Here is a 16,737-nt window from a genome sequence, read left to right as displayed (position 1 = left end):
TATTTAAAGTGCAAGTGTGTCTAGTTTTATTCTGTAAAATTTATGAATTGAAGATTATTAAAAAATTTAAATAAGTGTTATTGTGTACTTTGTTTTTATGTGTCAATCTCAGTTAATATTTGGCTGAACATTTATATATCAAGCATTATGAATTAAATGTTATAATATGCAAATTGTCAGGTTTGATAGTTCGCCTTTAAGGTTGCATGTTTTCATTCTCTTGTAAACAGTGTAGCTAGATTAAGTTTAAAAAAAAAACTATTTCTTGTAATTAGGAACATAGTGCTTCAGTATTATCTAAATGACGATATCTCTTTAAATATTTGCATTAGCGAAACGCTTTAAATTAGTTAAATGTGTATTAATTTATTTAACAAATAGATACATATATGTATTTAAAAGTGTCTTCATTTTTTTCGTTTTACGAGCCTCAATTTTACCAAAAGCAAAAAAAAAAAAAAAAAAAGTCTTAATAAAATAATTTTGTATTTTTACACCATATTAAAGTATTTGACTTATAATTTATATGATACTTTGATTTATAATGTATATGATGTTGCTTTTTCAAGGGGGGGGGTGGGCGCTTCATAGCATTTTATGGGTGCACCATCACTCTTATGGTGGGGGGGGGGGGGTATTCTTGTATATATGAAAAGGAATAATCATGTAATAGAGTTCAATGTTTCAATAAATAAAATATATAATGCATCTTTCGCACACTGTAAAAATAAAATCAGTAACCTATTTTGAATAAGTATTTATATTTGTGATGAGATGGAAAAGGGCAAGAACAAAAGAATCAACCCGAATGGTTCCAGCAGGGGGACTTGGTGTCATATTTAAATTCATCAATTTCTCTGTTGGTACTTTTCGGTACACTTTGTTCGTCAGAGAAATTGACTTGAGGTGAATGAATTTAGGAACGCGAGTATTTCGGAATCCTCTTTCTGTAATGTCCAGAAACGTGTCTGAGTATTTCGGAATCCTCTTTCTGTAATTTTCAGAAACGTTTCTGAGTATTTCGGAATCCTCTTTCTGTAATGTCCAGAACGTGTCTGAGTATTTCGGAATCCTCTTTCTGTAATTTTCAGAAACGTTTCTGAGTATTTCGGAATCCTCTTTCCGTAATTTCCAGAAATGTTTCTGAGTATTCTGCGCAGCTGTGGTTCATGAAAGTTTCGAAAACGTTTCCGAGTATTTCGGAATTCTCCAAACAATTTTCAAAAGCGTTTCCGAGAATTTCGGAATCCTTTTTCCTTTATTTTTTCTAAAATATAATTCTTTATCATAGTATTGCATACCATATCAGTTTCAATTCTTTCATATCTAAGAGCAATAATACAAGCAATTTTAGAATCATTCGTGGATTTTTTTTTTTGAATTTCTAATGACAAATAGCATGGTTAACAGCATAACATATGCACAGTTATAAATTTTTGAAAAATTATGAAATAATCTAGTAGTTTCATTCCTAATCACAAAATCGTCGGGGAATTGGAGTGGGGGGTACCTTCTGAAAAGTGGGGATTGTTTGTTAAACAATCTTAAACTTCAGTTTTTCTCTCAATATTTTCAAGACAAAAACTATCAACATATTGTATTTTTAATGCAGAACTTAAAAACATATCTTGTATCAAACTTGATAGCTTTTATCTTCGGATAAAATTTGACAGGACTTACCTACCCTTCGCGTTCCTAAATTCATTCACCTCAAGTCAATTTCTCTGACGAACAAAGTGTACCGAAAAGTACCAACAGAGAAATTGATGAATTTAAATATGACACCAAGTCCCCCTGCTGGAACCATTCGGGTTGATTCTTTTGTTCTTGCCCTTTTCCATCTCATCACAAATATAAATACTTATTCAAAATAGGTTACTGATTTTATTTTTACAGTGTGCGCAAAATGCATTATATATTTTATTTATTAAAACATTGAACTCTATTACATGATTATTCCATTTCATATATACAAGAATACCCCCCCCCCCACCATAAGAGTGATGGTGCACCCATAAAATGCTATGAAGCGCCCACCCCCCCCTTGAAAAAGCAACATCATATACATTATAAATCAAAGTATCATATAAATTATAAGTCAAATACTTTAATATGGTGTAAAAATACAAAATTATTTTATTAAGACTTTTTTTTCTTTTTTTTTTTTTTGCTTTTGGTAAAATTGAGGCTCGTAAAACGAAAAAAATGAAGACACTTTTAAATACATATATGTATCTATTTGTTAAATAAATTAATACACTGTAAAAATAAAATCAGTAACCTATTTTGAATAAGTATTTATATTTGTGATGAGATGGAAAAGGGCAAGAACAAAAGAATCAACCCGAATGGTTCCAGCAGGGGGACTTGGTGTCATATTTAAATTCATCAATTTCTCTGTTGGTACTTTTCGGTACACTTTGTTCGTCAGAGAAATTGACTTGAGGTGAATGAATTTAGGAACGCGAAGGGTAGGTAAGTCCTGTCAAATTTTATCCGAAGATAAAAGCTATCAAGTTTGATACAAGATATGTTTTTAAGTTCTGCATTAAAAATACAATATGTTGATAGTTTTTGTCTTGAAAATATTGAGAGAAAAACTGAAGTTTAAGATTGTTTAACAAACAATCCCCACTTTTCAGAAGGTACCCCCCACTCCAATTCCCCGACGATTTTGTGATTAGGAATGAAACTACTAGATTATTTCATAATTTTTCAAAAATTTATAACTGTGCATATGTTATGCTGTTAACCATGCTATTTGTCATTAGAAATTCCAAAAAAAAAAAAAAAAAAAAAAAATTCACGAATGATTCTAAAATTGCTTGTATTATTGCTCTTAGATATGAAAGAATTGAAACTGATATGGTATGCAATACTATAATAAAGAATTATATTTTAGAAAAAATAAAGGAAAAAGGATTCCGAAATTCTCGGAAACGTTTTTGAAAATTGTTTGGAGAATTCCGAAATACTCGGAAACGTTTTCGAAACTTTCATGAACCACAGCTGCGCAGAATACTCAGAAACATTTCTGGAAATTACGGAAAGAGGATTCCGAAATACTCAGAAACGTTTCTGAAAATTACAGAAAGAGGATTCCGAAATACTCAGACACGTTCTGGACATTCCAGAAAGAGGATTCCGAAATACTCAGAAAACGTTTCTGAAAATTACAGAAAGAGGATTCCGAAATACTCAGACACGTTTCTGGACATTACAGAAAGAGGATTCCGAAATACTCGCGTTCCTAAATTCATTCACCTCAAGTCAATTTCTCTGACGAACAAAGTGTACCGAAAAGTACCAACAGAGAAATTGATGAATTTAAATATGACACCAAGTCCCCCTGCTGGAACCATTCGGGTTGATTGGGTTTGTTCTTGCCCTTTTCCATCTCATCACAAATATAAATACTTATTCAAAATAGGTTACTGATTTTATTTTTACAGTGTGCGAAAGATGCATTATATATTTTATTTATTAAAACATTGAACTCTATTACATGATTATTCCTTTTCATATATACAAGAATACCCCCCCCCCCCACCATAAGAGTGATGGTGCACCCATAAAATGCTATGAAGCGCCCACCCCCCCTTGAAAAAGCAACATCATATACATTATAAATCAAAGTATCATATAAATTATAAGTCAAATACTTTAATATGGTGTAAAAATACAAAATTATTTTATTAAGACTTTTTTTTTTTTTTTTTTGCTTTTGGTAAAATTGAGGCTCGTAAAACGAAAAAAATGAAGACACTTTTAAATACATATATGTATCTATTTGTTAAATAAATTAATACACATTTAACTAATTTAAAGCGTTTCGCTAATGCAAATATTTAAAGAGATATCGTCATTTAGATAATACTGAAGCACTATGTTCCTAATTACAAGAAATAGTTTTTTTTTTTAAACTTAATCTAGCTACACTGTTTACAAGAGAATGAAAACATGCAACCTTAAAGGCGAACTATCAAACCTGACAATTTGCATATTATAACATTTAATTCATAATGCTTGATATATAAATGTTCAGCCAAATATTAACTGAGATTGACACATAAAAACAAAGTACACAATAACACTTATTTAAATTTTTTAATAATCTTCAATTCATAAATTTTACAGAATAAAACTAGACACACTTGCACTTTAAATATGTGTTCTATATAATGTAAAATATTTTCAAATTGCAATAGTTCACAACAAAAAATAATACTGAAGAAAATAGTTTTTTTTAACGAGATTTATATGAACTAAATCTCTTTAAAGTAATAGAGTTGCAAAGCGACTTACCTATTCGTCGGTGGTGGTCTTTTGCAGGCTTTGGTCACCAAAAAGGTGATTTTTATGACAGAATAAAATTCTGCCAACAAAAATTACCCATTTGGTGTAGAAAGAAGAAAAGTATCCAAGAAAAAAGTGAATTACCTACACAAGTTATGCGACGCAATGAATTTAGATGGCGTCCTCTCGGCAGTTATTTGGTTTTTAATTTCAGTTTGTATTCCTTCCGCGAGCATGCGTCGAGAATTTGCACTTCGTACTTAAAAATAAGTGACATAGCTTCAAATTCAATCTCATGACGATACATATGCAAGAAAATATAAGACTTTAAAATTATCTTCAGTGAATTCATGCGAGGAACAAAACTTCTACTAATCCCCTTGATGAGTGTTACTTCGCATACATGAGTCAGCACTTGTTTTCATTGCGTGCTTTCGAAAGTTTCAGTTTAGTTTTGCTGCTGGACTATAAAATTGCCGTGAGAGCTGCGCATGCGTCGACTCTTACTTTCTTGCTAAACGGGAAACGTTTTTGATTATAGCAGAAAACTGCGGAGGGCGTACGAATCTGTGTATTACGGAAAACTTTTTTGTATATTCAGAGAGTTTTCCGAGATTTTTTACAGTGTATAGCGGCTCTACTTAGATCTAAACGCAATTTTCTTTCTAAATTAATGTTCACAGCACGTTGATTTGACTTTGCAAAAATGTTTGCAGTCTGGAAATAGCTACACAGAAAATAAATTGCTGCTGTTTCGCTGTTCTTGCTGTCTCACTGTACCCACTTTACCCCTACTTGTATTAGAATCTTACTTTTAAACATTTCTAAGAACCGATCTAGGTTTTAAGATTTAATGCTGGTTTATCTTGCAGAATTTTTAACTGACTTCAAAAAAGGAGGTTATGATTTCGGGTTGCGGCTTTATATGTGTTTTTTCGTATTACTTCAAGAATACTGGACCGATTTGAAAAATTCTTTTTTTGTTTGGAAGGGTATGCTTCCCAGATGGTTCCATGTTGATTTTGTCTGGATCTGTTGAGGGGTCCCGGAGAAATCTAAGAAACTTTAAATTTCACACGTTGTGACTACGTAGACCAGCTTTCGTCACTGCGTGATACGTCACAGGAGGTCACGTGGTTTAGGCGTGAACGGTGCATTCTTTCGACGGAGGTACTATCTTGTTTTGAACAATACGTATATAATTCTCTCGCATCGGGGTTTGATTTTCACGGCGCCGCCTGCTAATTTTAATTTTGTCTTACTAATGTATTTCTTACTCATGTAGCAAATAAGTAAATTAAATGCATTTTGCTACGAAAATAGTTGAATTAATTAATTTTTTATTATTTTTTTTGCTAATAAATAACTTTATTTAGTTATCAAAGTTTTTTTTTTTTTTTTACATTTCAGTTTTGAAACATATTTAGTGTTAATTCAAGGGGAATTTAAGACAAAAATCCCACCGCCGCTCCCTCCGAAGATTAAATTTATGTTCCTTAATAAATATATCGTAACTGGCGTTCGATTTCTGAAGTTTGACTAGTATTCTAGATTTAATATTTCATGACGCCGTCAGCTTAATTTACAGTTAGGATAATATTAATTTACAGACTTAGTTGGAATTTTTTTATGTACTATGCTCCCCGATTACTAGAAGACGCCTGGACCGATTAGGAAAATTCTTTTTCTGTTTGAAACGGTATACTTCTCCCGGTCATCTAATGGTCTTCAAGTCCGGGTGTGAGGGATCCTAGTGGAATCGTGGGAACTCTTCAAATTTCTTACTTGCGCATTGTTGTATGTAAATTCATAGCGTCTCACTTAGTGAAACGATTTTTATGGTTTTTTTGCTTAATGGATAGAACTGATCTAACTTAGGTCCCAAACCTTTGCTCCACCATATTTGTTCTTTAGAAAAAAGTTATGGGCAAAAAATAATAAATTTCATTCAATTTCAACATCAAACGATTAAATATAAAATCCATTGTTAAAGAAAGTGCCTCCCATAAAACAAAGGTACTTTCTTTACTCAGTGTTAAAGAAAGTACTATAAAACATTAATATTAGTCAGGGGTGTCCCCTTATAGGCGAGGGAGGGTGTTTTGAGGGGTATTTTTCCTTTTTAAGGGGGCTCTTCCTTTGGGGGAATACCTTCCTCCCTACACTGTAAAAAAATCCGGAAACGTTTCTGAGTATATCGTGCAGCTGCGGTTCATGAAATTTTCAAAAACGTTTCTGAGTATTTCGGAATTCTCTTTCTGTAATGTCCAGAAACGTGTCTGAGTATTTCGGAATCCTCTTTCTGTAATTTCCAGAAATGTTTCTGAGTATTTTGGAATACTCTTTCTGTAATTTTCAGAAACGTTTCTGAGTATTTTGGAATACTCTTTCTGTAATTTTCAGAAACTTTTCTAAGTATTTCGGAATCCTCTCTCCGTAATTTCCAGAAATGTTTCTGAGTATTCTGTGCAGCTGTGGTTCATGAAAGTTTCGAAAACGTTTCCGAGTATTTCGGAATTCTCCAAACAATTTTCAAAAACGTTTCCGAGAATTTCGGAATGCTTTTTCCGTGATTTTTTCTAAAATATCATTTTTTACTGTACTATTGCATACTATATCAGTTTCAATTCTTTCATATATAAGAGCAATGAAACAAGCAATTGTAGAATCATTCGTGGATTTTTTTTTCTGAATTTCTAATGACAAATAGCATGGTTAACAGCATAACATATGCGCAGTTATAAATTTTTGAAAATTTATGAAATAATATAGTAGTTTCGTTCTTAATCACAAAATCGTCAGCAGAGGGGAGGGGGGTACTTTCTCAAAAGAGGGATTGTTTGTTAAACAATCTTAAACTTCAGTTTTTCTCTCAATATTTTCAAGACAAAATTATCACCATATTGTATTTTTAATGCAGAACTTTAAAACATATCTCGTATCAAACTAGATAGCTTTTATTTTCGAATAAAATTTGACAGAACTTACCTACCCTTCACGTTCCGGAATTCGTTCACCTCATGTCAATTTCTCTGGCGAACAAAGTGTACCGAAAAGTACCAACAGAGAAATTGGTGAATTTAAATATGACACCAAGCCCTCCTGCTTGGAATCATTCGGGTTGATTCTTCTGTTCTTGCCCTTTTCCAGTTCATCACAAATATAAATACTTAATCAAAATAGGTTACTGATTTTATTTTTACAGTGTGCGCAAAATGCATTATATATTTTATTTATTAAAACATTGAACTCTATTACATGATTATTCCATTTCATATATATGAGATTCCCCCCCCCACCATAAGAGTGATGGTGCACCCATAAAATTCTATAAAGGCACCCCCCTTAAAAAAAAGCAACCCCTTGAAAATGTCAATGGCACAGTTTGCGTGGTGAACGCCCCTCGTCTTCTCCCCATATGAAACATTGTATATTAATAACATAGTATTTAAAAAATGATCACTTTTAAAACAATGACATGAAATAATATTAATTTTTATTTCGGCATAAATGCAGCTGTTCCATTTTTGCCACTGACTCATTCCTCCTGACTGTCCTACATTAAACTAGAATATCCACGAAGGAAATGTTATTTACCGAACAACTAATGTCAAGGAATTTTTTATTGTCAACCACATTTAACAAAATGAATAAGCACGTGAATAAATTGCATAACTATGTTGCTTACTAATAGATAACTGGGTCATTTTCTAATGGTATAAATATTTTTTAAATGAATGAATAAATTACAATAAAAAAGATAAATAATACTGGCACATTTTTTGTGAAGCATATTACAATACTAGAAAACATTTGCATTACCATATTTTTAATGAATTAAACAATTGATTTTTTTTCTTTTTGAACCAAAATGTATGTACATCCAAGTATTTCGAAATAACTTTTCTGTGATTGCTTCTCAAATATAAATCTTATTTCTTTTGCGTAATTAATCAGTTTCAGTTGGTTACAACAAATAATACACCGCGCACATAGGTATGTAGGATAACTTTAAATTAATTCGATAAACCAAAAAACAGTTACAATTGGAGCCTCATCAAATGCAAATCAACAAAAATATAAAGGTATATAACAACATGTTTCAAAATATTCATTAATACTTACAAGTGAACATGAGCGGAAGAAAATCTAAGTACCTCCATTACAACTGAATAAGTAATCCAAAGGGTTCGTTTCATTAAGTATAAACACGGGTGTTGAAACTATTCACGCTTGAACACACAATATATATCTAATTATAGTCGCACTGGAAAGCAAATGGTTGTTAACTAACTTAATAGCTGCGTACATCGTCTAAAAAATCAAGGGCAGTCCAAAATGCAAAGGCGTAAAATTAATTTCGACACATAGACATGAAATAACAAGCAATCCAATGCTAAAGAGTTGCTGACTGCAGCAACCATAGGCAAGAAAAAAATAATTTATCGTTATTTCTGACTCATTGGCGCCCGTGTTGGAAGGATGAAATATGTTTCGAAGCGTTGCGTCATCACTTCCGCGTCTGGATTTCTTGAAATAACAAAAAGCTTTCTGAATAATGAGGAGTTCGCTATTGGATGAAGGATTCCTACTATTTCGGAAACGTTTCCGATATATTCACAAACGTTTCCGAAATTTGTTACAGTGTAACTATTTCCCCTGCATCAATCATTCGTAGTCATATCGCTATTTTTGAATAAAAACTCCTCTGAAGCAAACATGAAATTCATTTAGTATCATTGTTCTAGTAGTATTTTGATCTTCAAATACACAACATCACAGTAGATACTCTGTTTCTAGTGTGGTTTTGATCTCTAACGGGGCCTAGTAAAGAGAAATGTGATTTTTTTTCACGAGTTACGTGACACGTATTATTGTGAAATATAAAATAGTTAGGAAAATCATTGACATTTAAATGACTCTAACTGGATTAACGCACAAATAAATCCTGTAGAGGAACAAAGATCAGTTTTTAGTGCCAATCGTATAAAATGCTATGCGCATTAAGAATTTTTCTTTTTTTAACCGACTTCAAAAAGGACGTTCTCAATTCGTCAGAATCTTTTTGTGTATGTGTCCCCTGTAAACTCAAACACGCATAGACCAATTTGGAAAATTCTTTTTTTTTCTCTCGTTTGAAAAGGTATATACTTCCCAGGTGATCTCATGGTTATAAAATCAGTATCTGAAGCTGGAATCCTTGAAAAATCAAGAAAACTCTTCAAATTTTATGGGCAAAATCAAAGCGATTTAGGTTGTTTTTTAGTGACTCATGAATTGTTTTCGGAAAGCATACTTTAATAAAGTCAAACTGATGATGAAGACAATTTTCTTTGTAAATAATTGCGCATTTGAAAAAGCATTTCTTCAGTCTTCGGAAGTCTCCGAGACGCTGTGCTCTTTTTCTTTCTCTATTTTGTTCATCATAGCTGTTTTCAGACTCCTGTGCTTTCTCACTCGAGATGTACGTAAAGAGTGAACCACATACTCTACCCTACGTACTTATTTTATATTTACACCACTAAAAAGCAAAAAATAAATTATTTTCAATTAAAAAAAGAACCGACTTCAAAAAACAAAAAGGAACTGAAAAGTAAAAAATAATGGATCGTACTTACATACGATTTTTTACCCAAACGTATAAATCAAATTTATTTTACAATTCCTGTACAAAAATCAACTAAACTAAACACCCAATCATAAACTAAACACTGATTTTTATTACCGTACGATGAATTATTTTAATACCTAACTAGGGTAGACCGACCAGTGAATGAACACTTAAGCACAATTTCATTTTTTAAAAATCCTAGTAATTTTAAATTCTATACTATACATATCGTGATAGCTAAAACATTTTAATTGATCTATGTAAATATCTCTAAAAAATCGCGGGAACTTAAATGGTACTGCTTCCGACTTTTTTAGGTGTTTAAAGGAAAAATGGCACAACGACCCAGTGAATGAACACCTCAAACCAGTAAATGAACACAAATTGGTCCAGTGAATAAACATGATAAATTTTAATTCAAAAAGAAACTAAGTTTCTTTGAGATCTATATAACTATGTATTTATCTATCTATCTATTTATGTAACTATCTATATCTATCTATCTATATCTATCTTTTTATATCTCTATCCATCTATCAATATACCTTTCTATCTATTTTTCTATCTACTTATCTATATATCTATTTATATATCGTATCTATCTATCTCTATGTCTATTTACCTATTTATCAATGTACTTATCTATTTTTCTATCTATCTATATACTTATCTATCTATTTATATATATATATCTACTTATCTATATACGTATCTACTTATCTATCTTTCCACTTATATATATACTTATCTATCCATCTATCTATCTATCTATATATCTATCTATCTATTTATATATCGTATCTATCTCTATGTCTATTTACCTATTTATCAATGTACTTATCTATTTTTCAATCTATCTACTTATCTATCTATCTATCTACTTATCAGTTTATCTATCTACTTATCTATCTATATATCTACTTATCTACTTATTTATATGCTTATCTATCTATCTATCTACTTATCTATATATCTATCTACTTATCTATCTGTCTATCTACCTAACTATCTACCTATTTATCTGTCTGTACATCTAAATATCTACCAATCTATTATCCTAATCAATCTATTTATCTATCTACCTTCTTTTTTACCTGTCTATCTATCTATCTATCTATCTATCTATCTACTTATCAGTATACCTATCTATATCTATCCACCAATCTATACCTATCGGTCTATCTACCTGTCTATATATCTACCTACTATCTATCTCTATATCAGTCTCTCTACCTAGCTATCTATCTCTATATTAGTCTCTCTATCTACCTATCTATTTATCTATCAATAAATCTATCGATCTATCTACCTACTTATTTATCTATATTTATCTACCTATATATCTATTTACCTCTTATTTTTTATATATCTATCTCTATATCTTCCTCTATTTATTTATCTATCTATCTATATACAAACATACATACATATCTACCTATCTATTCTCTCTCTTTGTATATATATTTCTATTTCTCTATCTTTCTATCTACCTGTCTATCTATCAAGAGAGATAAAGATATAGAAAGATAGATGTAGGTAGATAGGTTAATATACAGATAGAGATATAGAAAGATAAAACTTAGTAAAAAGTGCATTGTTTACAAAGACAAAAATAAAGAAATTCTAAAATATATAATGAAATACATAAATAAATAAGGATATAAAACTATCTGCATTACAAAAAAGTACGAAAATGAAAATATCTCAAAGAAACTTCAAATTTCATTTTAAATCAAAAGAAATTTTGTCATGTTCATTCACTGGGTTTTCGCAATTTTTCATAAACAGTGACTGAACATCCCTCTACGTGAAAATCTACGCATTCTGCATAGACTGAAACAATTTAAATCCATAGCCTAAATATGTATACTTAATTTTTCTTTCGTAGAGTTAAAAAATAAAATTGATCGATAAACATTATATGTATCAAAATAATTGCTAGCACGAAACCAGCCTTATTATTTTAAAAGAGAGAAAGAATGATTCACGGAAGTAAAAATTTCAAATTTTTTCCAGGAAAAAAATACGTATCCAAAATAACCAATCAGGTGTCAGATAGCTTAGAATATCAATAAAGAACGCTTTTGTAGTGAATTTCTTCAGAAATTATTTTTTGGAAGCTTATTTTTTTTTTTTTTAAATGACGCGCTGTTCATTCACTGGGTGGTGTTCACTCACTGGTCGGTCTACCCTAATTATATACGATCTCTTAATTTTTAATAACCTTTTGAAGTCGAGGCCTCCTAACGTAACTGAGTTTCTTTAGATTTAAAGACCAATTTCGCATTTAGTTCGTGTTCAACTCACGTGGGTTGTCGGTTACGTTAGGTAGTAGTTTAGAGGAGGCTCCGACTTCAAAAGGTTATTAAAAATTAAGAGATCGTATATAATTAGTTAGGTATTAAAATAATTCATCGTACGGTAATAAAAATCAGTGTTTAATTTTTAAATTGGGTGTTTAGTTTAGTTGATTTTTGTACAGGAATAGTAAAATAAATTTGATTTATACGTTTGGGTAAAAAATCGTATGTAAGTATGATCCATTATTTTTTACTTTTCAGTTCCTTTTTGTTTTTTGAAGTCGGTTTTTTTTAATTGAAAAATATTTATTGATATTTAATCTGTGTCGCAAGCTGGTGAAAAAATTCTGCTATCGGGGGTATTGAATCGAAAAAATGAACTGTATGATAATCAACAACGTTTTGACGCACAAAATTATTGCATACACTTGTTTCGAGGTTTCATTTTGGCATCGCATCATGTAAACGGCCAAACCATGCATTCTTTAAGCTGCTATATATGTCTAATTATTAAAATTAATGTTTAGCGCTCCTTTGAATAGTATTATAAACGATGGGGTATGAAAATAAGAAACACTATAACTAATAAACGTAACGTGTAGTACACCCACACCATTGGGTAATTTTGGTTACAACTGAATAAATAAGGTAAGTACACCAGTAGTGGACAGTGCTCAGTAGTACTTCAGTTGTATCCACTTCAAGATTTATATTTGAAAAAAAAAAAAAAAAAAAACCGACTGCGTAAAAACCAAAAAAAAAAAAACTAAAAAGAAAAATGTGTAAGCTCAGTAGCTTAGAATGTTATTAAGTACTACTGAATAACTACACCATTGAAATAGTTTTATAATCGCAAGTAAGACAAAACATAAAGTGAAAAGCAGAATAGAAGGATCAACAGTCGGAGCCCATTCCTTTCTTAATCAAGTAACCCCGTAAAATTTGAATGGGCCCCGACTGTCGATCCTTCTATTCTGCTTTTGAATTTATGATTTGTCTTATCTGTGCACGATTATAAAACTATTTCAATTGTGCAGTTATTCAGTAGTACATAATAACATTCTAAACTACTGGGCTTATACATTTTCTTTTGAGTTTGTTTCGTTCGCAGTCGGGTTTTTTGTTTTTATTTAATAATTTTTTATTTTACACTTCTTAGTTAATTTTCATTGATTTAGTTATTATGATTATAAGACGGTACATTTCGCAATCTTGTCATTAACATTGGGAGAGTTTGTATCGTGAGGTTTATTAAGTAACTTGCGGTGGTTTAAACTACTGATAATTAGTCCCTCTAGGGACCTAACTCGGCTTAAAGCTACATGTACTTGACCTTCAGCAAAAATGCACGAACTTAAGTCAACTACAGTACAGCTATATAAACAGCCTGTATAACTCATGATAACGCTAGCTAGGAAACGTCGTCAGTCATATCTTTCTCGCAAAACTAAAAAAGCCTGTTAAGAAAGTACACGTCACGAAACTCAGTCCCCTGAATTACGACAAAATCAAATGCAACATGTTAGAGATGAAAATCGAATTAGTAGACTTTCTTTCTTTTGGTGCTTATTGCACGGGTTTATTTTGATGAGGACTACAATCTGAGTGTCTTGCCTTCCTTACACATGATGTATTTTTTATTACCTTACAGAATACATGTAAACAACACCTGAAAGGATGTACATCAGAAGGAGTGGTGAATTTTGATTACTGTCATGTATTTAGTGACACTCCCAAGGTTAAGAAAAAATCGATTGAAGTAAGAATTACCAAAATTGGTCAAGGCGTTCAGCCTGCAGAACGCCACATAGGAACAAACATACATACATAGACTTATAAACACATTAGTACTCCTTTGCGTCGCGCACGCGCAGTCGGGTAAAAATAGGATTCCGGGTTTCTCAATGGATTCAAAGGTGCACTTTTGAATCCATTGGGAGACCTGGAACCCTATTTTTTCTAATACAAACCTTGAAGTGGTCACTACTGAAGAACTATTAGCACTGTCCACTACTGTTACCTTAATTCATTATAAGTAACATTATTAGTGTTGAAAAATTGTGTCACGCAGTGTTATAGATCATTGGTGTAAAACGTTTTTCTACTCGATTGCTGCACCGCTGCACCTCATATTAAAATGATTCTCGTGGGTCAGATTACAAATAAAATTTAAAAATATTGAAAATAAGAACAATAATTACATGAGAAAATATAGAAAAGGAAAAAAAAAAGTTAACGACTAATAATTGTTGTTATCATTACGCATGCAAAGACATAATTGCAATGCCATATTTATATACAGTTTATGATACTATAATAACACTTCAGTTTACAAGTCTTGGTATTATTCAACAACATAGAAGTACTCGAAATAGGATTTCAGAAGCGTTAAAAATAAATCACGTTGTAACACAAGCTGCGCGATTCAATAACGGATGAAGCTTTATCTTCGAAGCCTAAATATCTAAAGCTTTGCTTTTCCACTGATTAAATGTAGCACAGAGTTTTATGGCAGTTTTTATGACTGAGATCAAATTTAGGCAGTGTTACAACATAGCCAGTCTTCCTCTCTCTATATATATTTTGTATTTATTTGTGTGATTTCCCGTATGTGTGTGTGCATAGAGGCATGGTAAAAATATTTATTTTTTTCTCTCCATTTACATTTTCAGCAATGTTCTTTGATTTTACTTTATAAAAAATCTTACAAATTTAGTTTGTTTTTGTTCAGTATGAAGGCTTCTGAGAGGGTCATGTCATTCTTTGCAATTGCCTTTTTTGTACTTGGGTTGGCGTTTTTTTCTGACGCAAAGCTCTCGTCTCAAGGTACTGGAATTTGTTTAAAAGTTACGAGGTAAGTTATAATTTTGTTTATTCTTTTAAAAAATGAAGCAAAATGGTGGTTTTGCATCTGATTGTATGGTTATTAAATTAATTTTCCTTTGACAAAAAGCTACGCGTCATTACGATCAACTGAAACTTACAATGCAAATTGCACCAGAACATAATCTCCTTTTTTATTTCATTACACGGTTGATCTACCTGGAATTACCATTATCTTCTTTTCTTTTCAAAAATGGATTTACCCTACTTTCGAAATAAACGGCTCGTATGTTCAATCTGTATCATGGGCGTATCCAGACGGAAGCAACGGAGGGAAGATACCCCTTCCAAAATGGAAAATACACTCCCCCCCCAAAAGAGAGATTTGAATCAACTGGAGTCAAATCTCAATTGATCATTTCCCAAAACATGATCAGTTGACGGATTACCGTCGCAATACCGCAATGCAAAGTGATACAGCAGCAGAAACACTTCCCTTTTCCACAAACTCCCCGTAAAAAGTGCTCTTTCTATGACAAAAGTGTGCTGTACACACGTCCTTCAAATTTTAATGAATAAGATGAATAAATATAGTAATGCTTAAAGCTGTAGAAGTTATAAATTTTTATGTTTCTAGCACTGTAAGACAATCAGTGAAAAGTAAGTTGAAGATAGAAAATTTATAGGCGTAAAACATATTTTCTACAGAATTGGTAATAATCATTAAGCAATAATAAATATAAATTTCATGTGCTGTTTTTAAAAGACTTATCTAAAAAAGTATGTCAGTATTTTTGCTAAAGAATTTGCTGCGTTTATGTTGAATGATTTCCCTCCTATTTCATAATATTATTGTTTTGTATTTATTTGTCCCTTTGCAAAAATATTTTTTCCATTCAGAACTTTATCTTCCTTTAATAATCTCTTCTCTACATAGTATAAAATGAAGTCTCCAAAAAGCGTCTGTTTGTTTGAACTCGCAAAACTCGAGAACTACCCGGCCGATTTTGCTGAAATTTTCACAGTTTGTTCCTTTAAGTCCTGAGAAGGTTTGCAGACCAGTTCGAAAACAATTCGATGAATACTTCTTTTTTTATTCCAATTTAGGCCCAATTTTTACATAAATTCCCGAATATGGGGTGAAAAATTACTCGCAAATAGTAATATTACATATCGTTGGAAAGGGAAGAATTTTGCGCGTTCTACGCAATTTGTTCCAATGCTCTAACTTAATTGCGGCGGGAGTTTTTTACGTTTTTAGCTCGAATTTTTTTAGGCTTAGCTGAAATTTAGGCACTACTTTCTTCATTAAATCCATCAATAAAAAGTGAAGGAATTGTCCCACAGTTTTTTTTTTTGACAGCATTGGAAAGAGCTGTTTTTTTACTCCAGATCTAACTCGACCTAAGGTCGAAAGTTTAACCCTCTATCTCCATTAGAAAAAAAGTTACAAGCGAATTAAATGAAGTTCAAAAATCTGTTCTCTATTCATGTTTTTAACCATTTTATTTTGAGTTTCCACGGTAACGCTTTTTGAATTCATTGCTTATTTCCATCTTTCTCATCTTCAATTCTTAAACTTATTTTATTTTGTGTTTTCATGGCTACGCATTTTAAATCCATCTTTCTCATTTTATTTTAATTTCTTAAAAGTATTTTAGTATCTGTCGTCATTGTTCGGCGAGAAAATTTTGCATGATGGTTTTT

The sequence above is a fragment of the Uloborus diversus genome, chromosome 1 (assembly GCF_026930045.1).
Source record: "Uloborus diversus isolate 005 chromosome 1, Udiv.v.3.1, whole genome shotgun sequence".
Taxonomy (NCBI): Eukaryota; Metazoa; Arthropoda; class Arachnida; order Araneae; family Uloboridae; genus Uloborus; species Uloborus diversus.
This window is presented reverse-complemented; position numbering follows the sequence as displayed.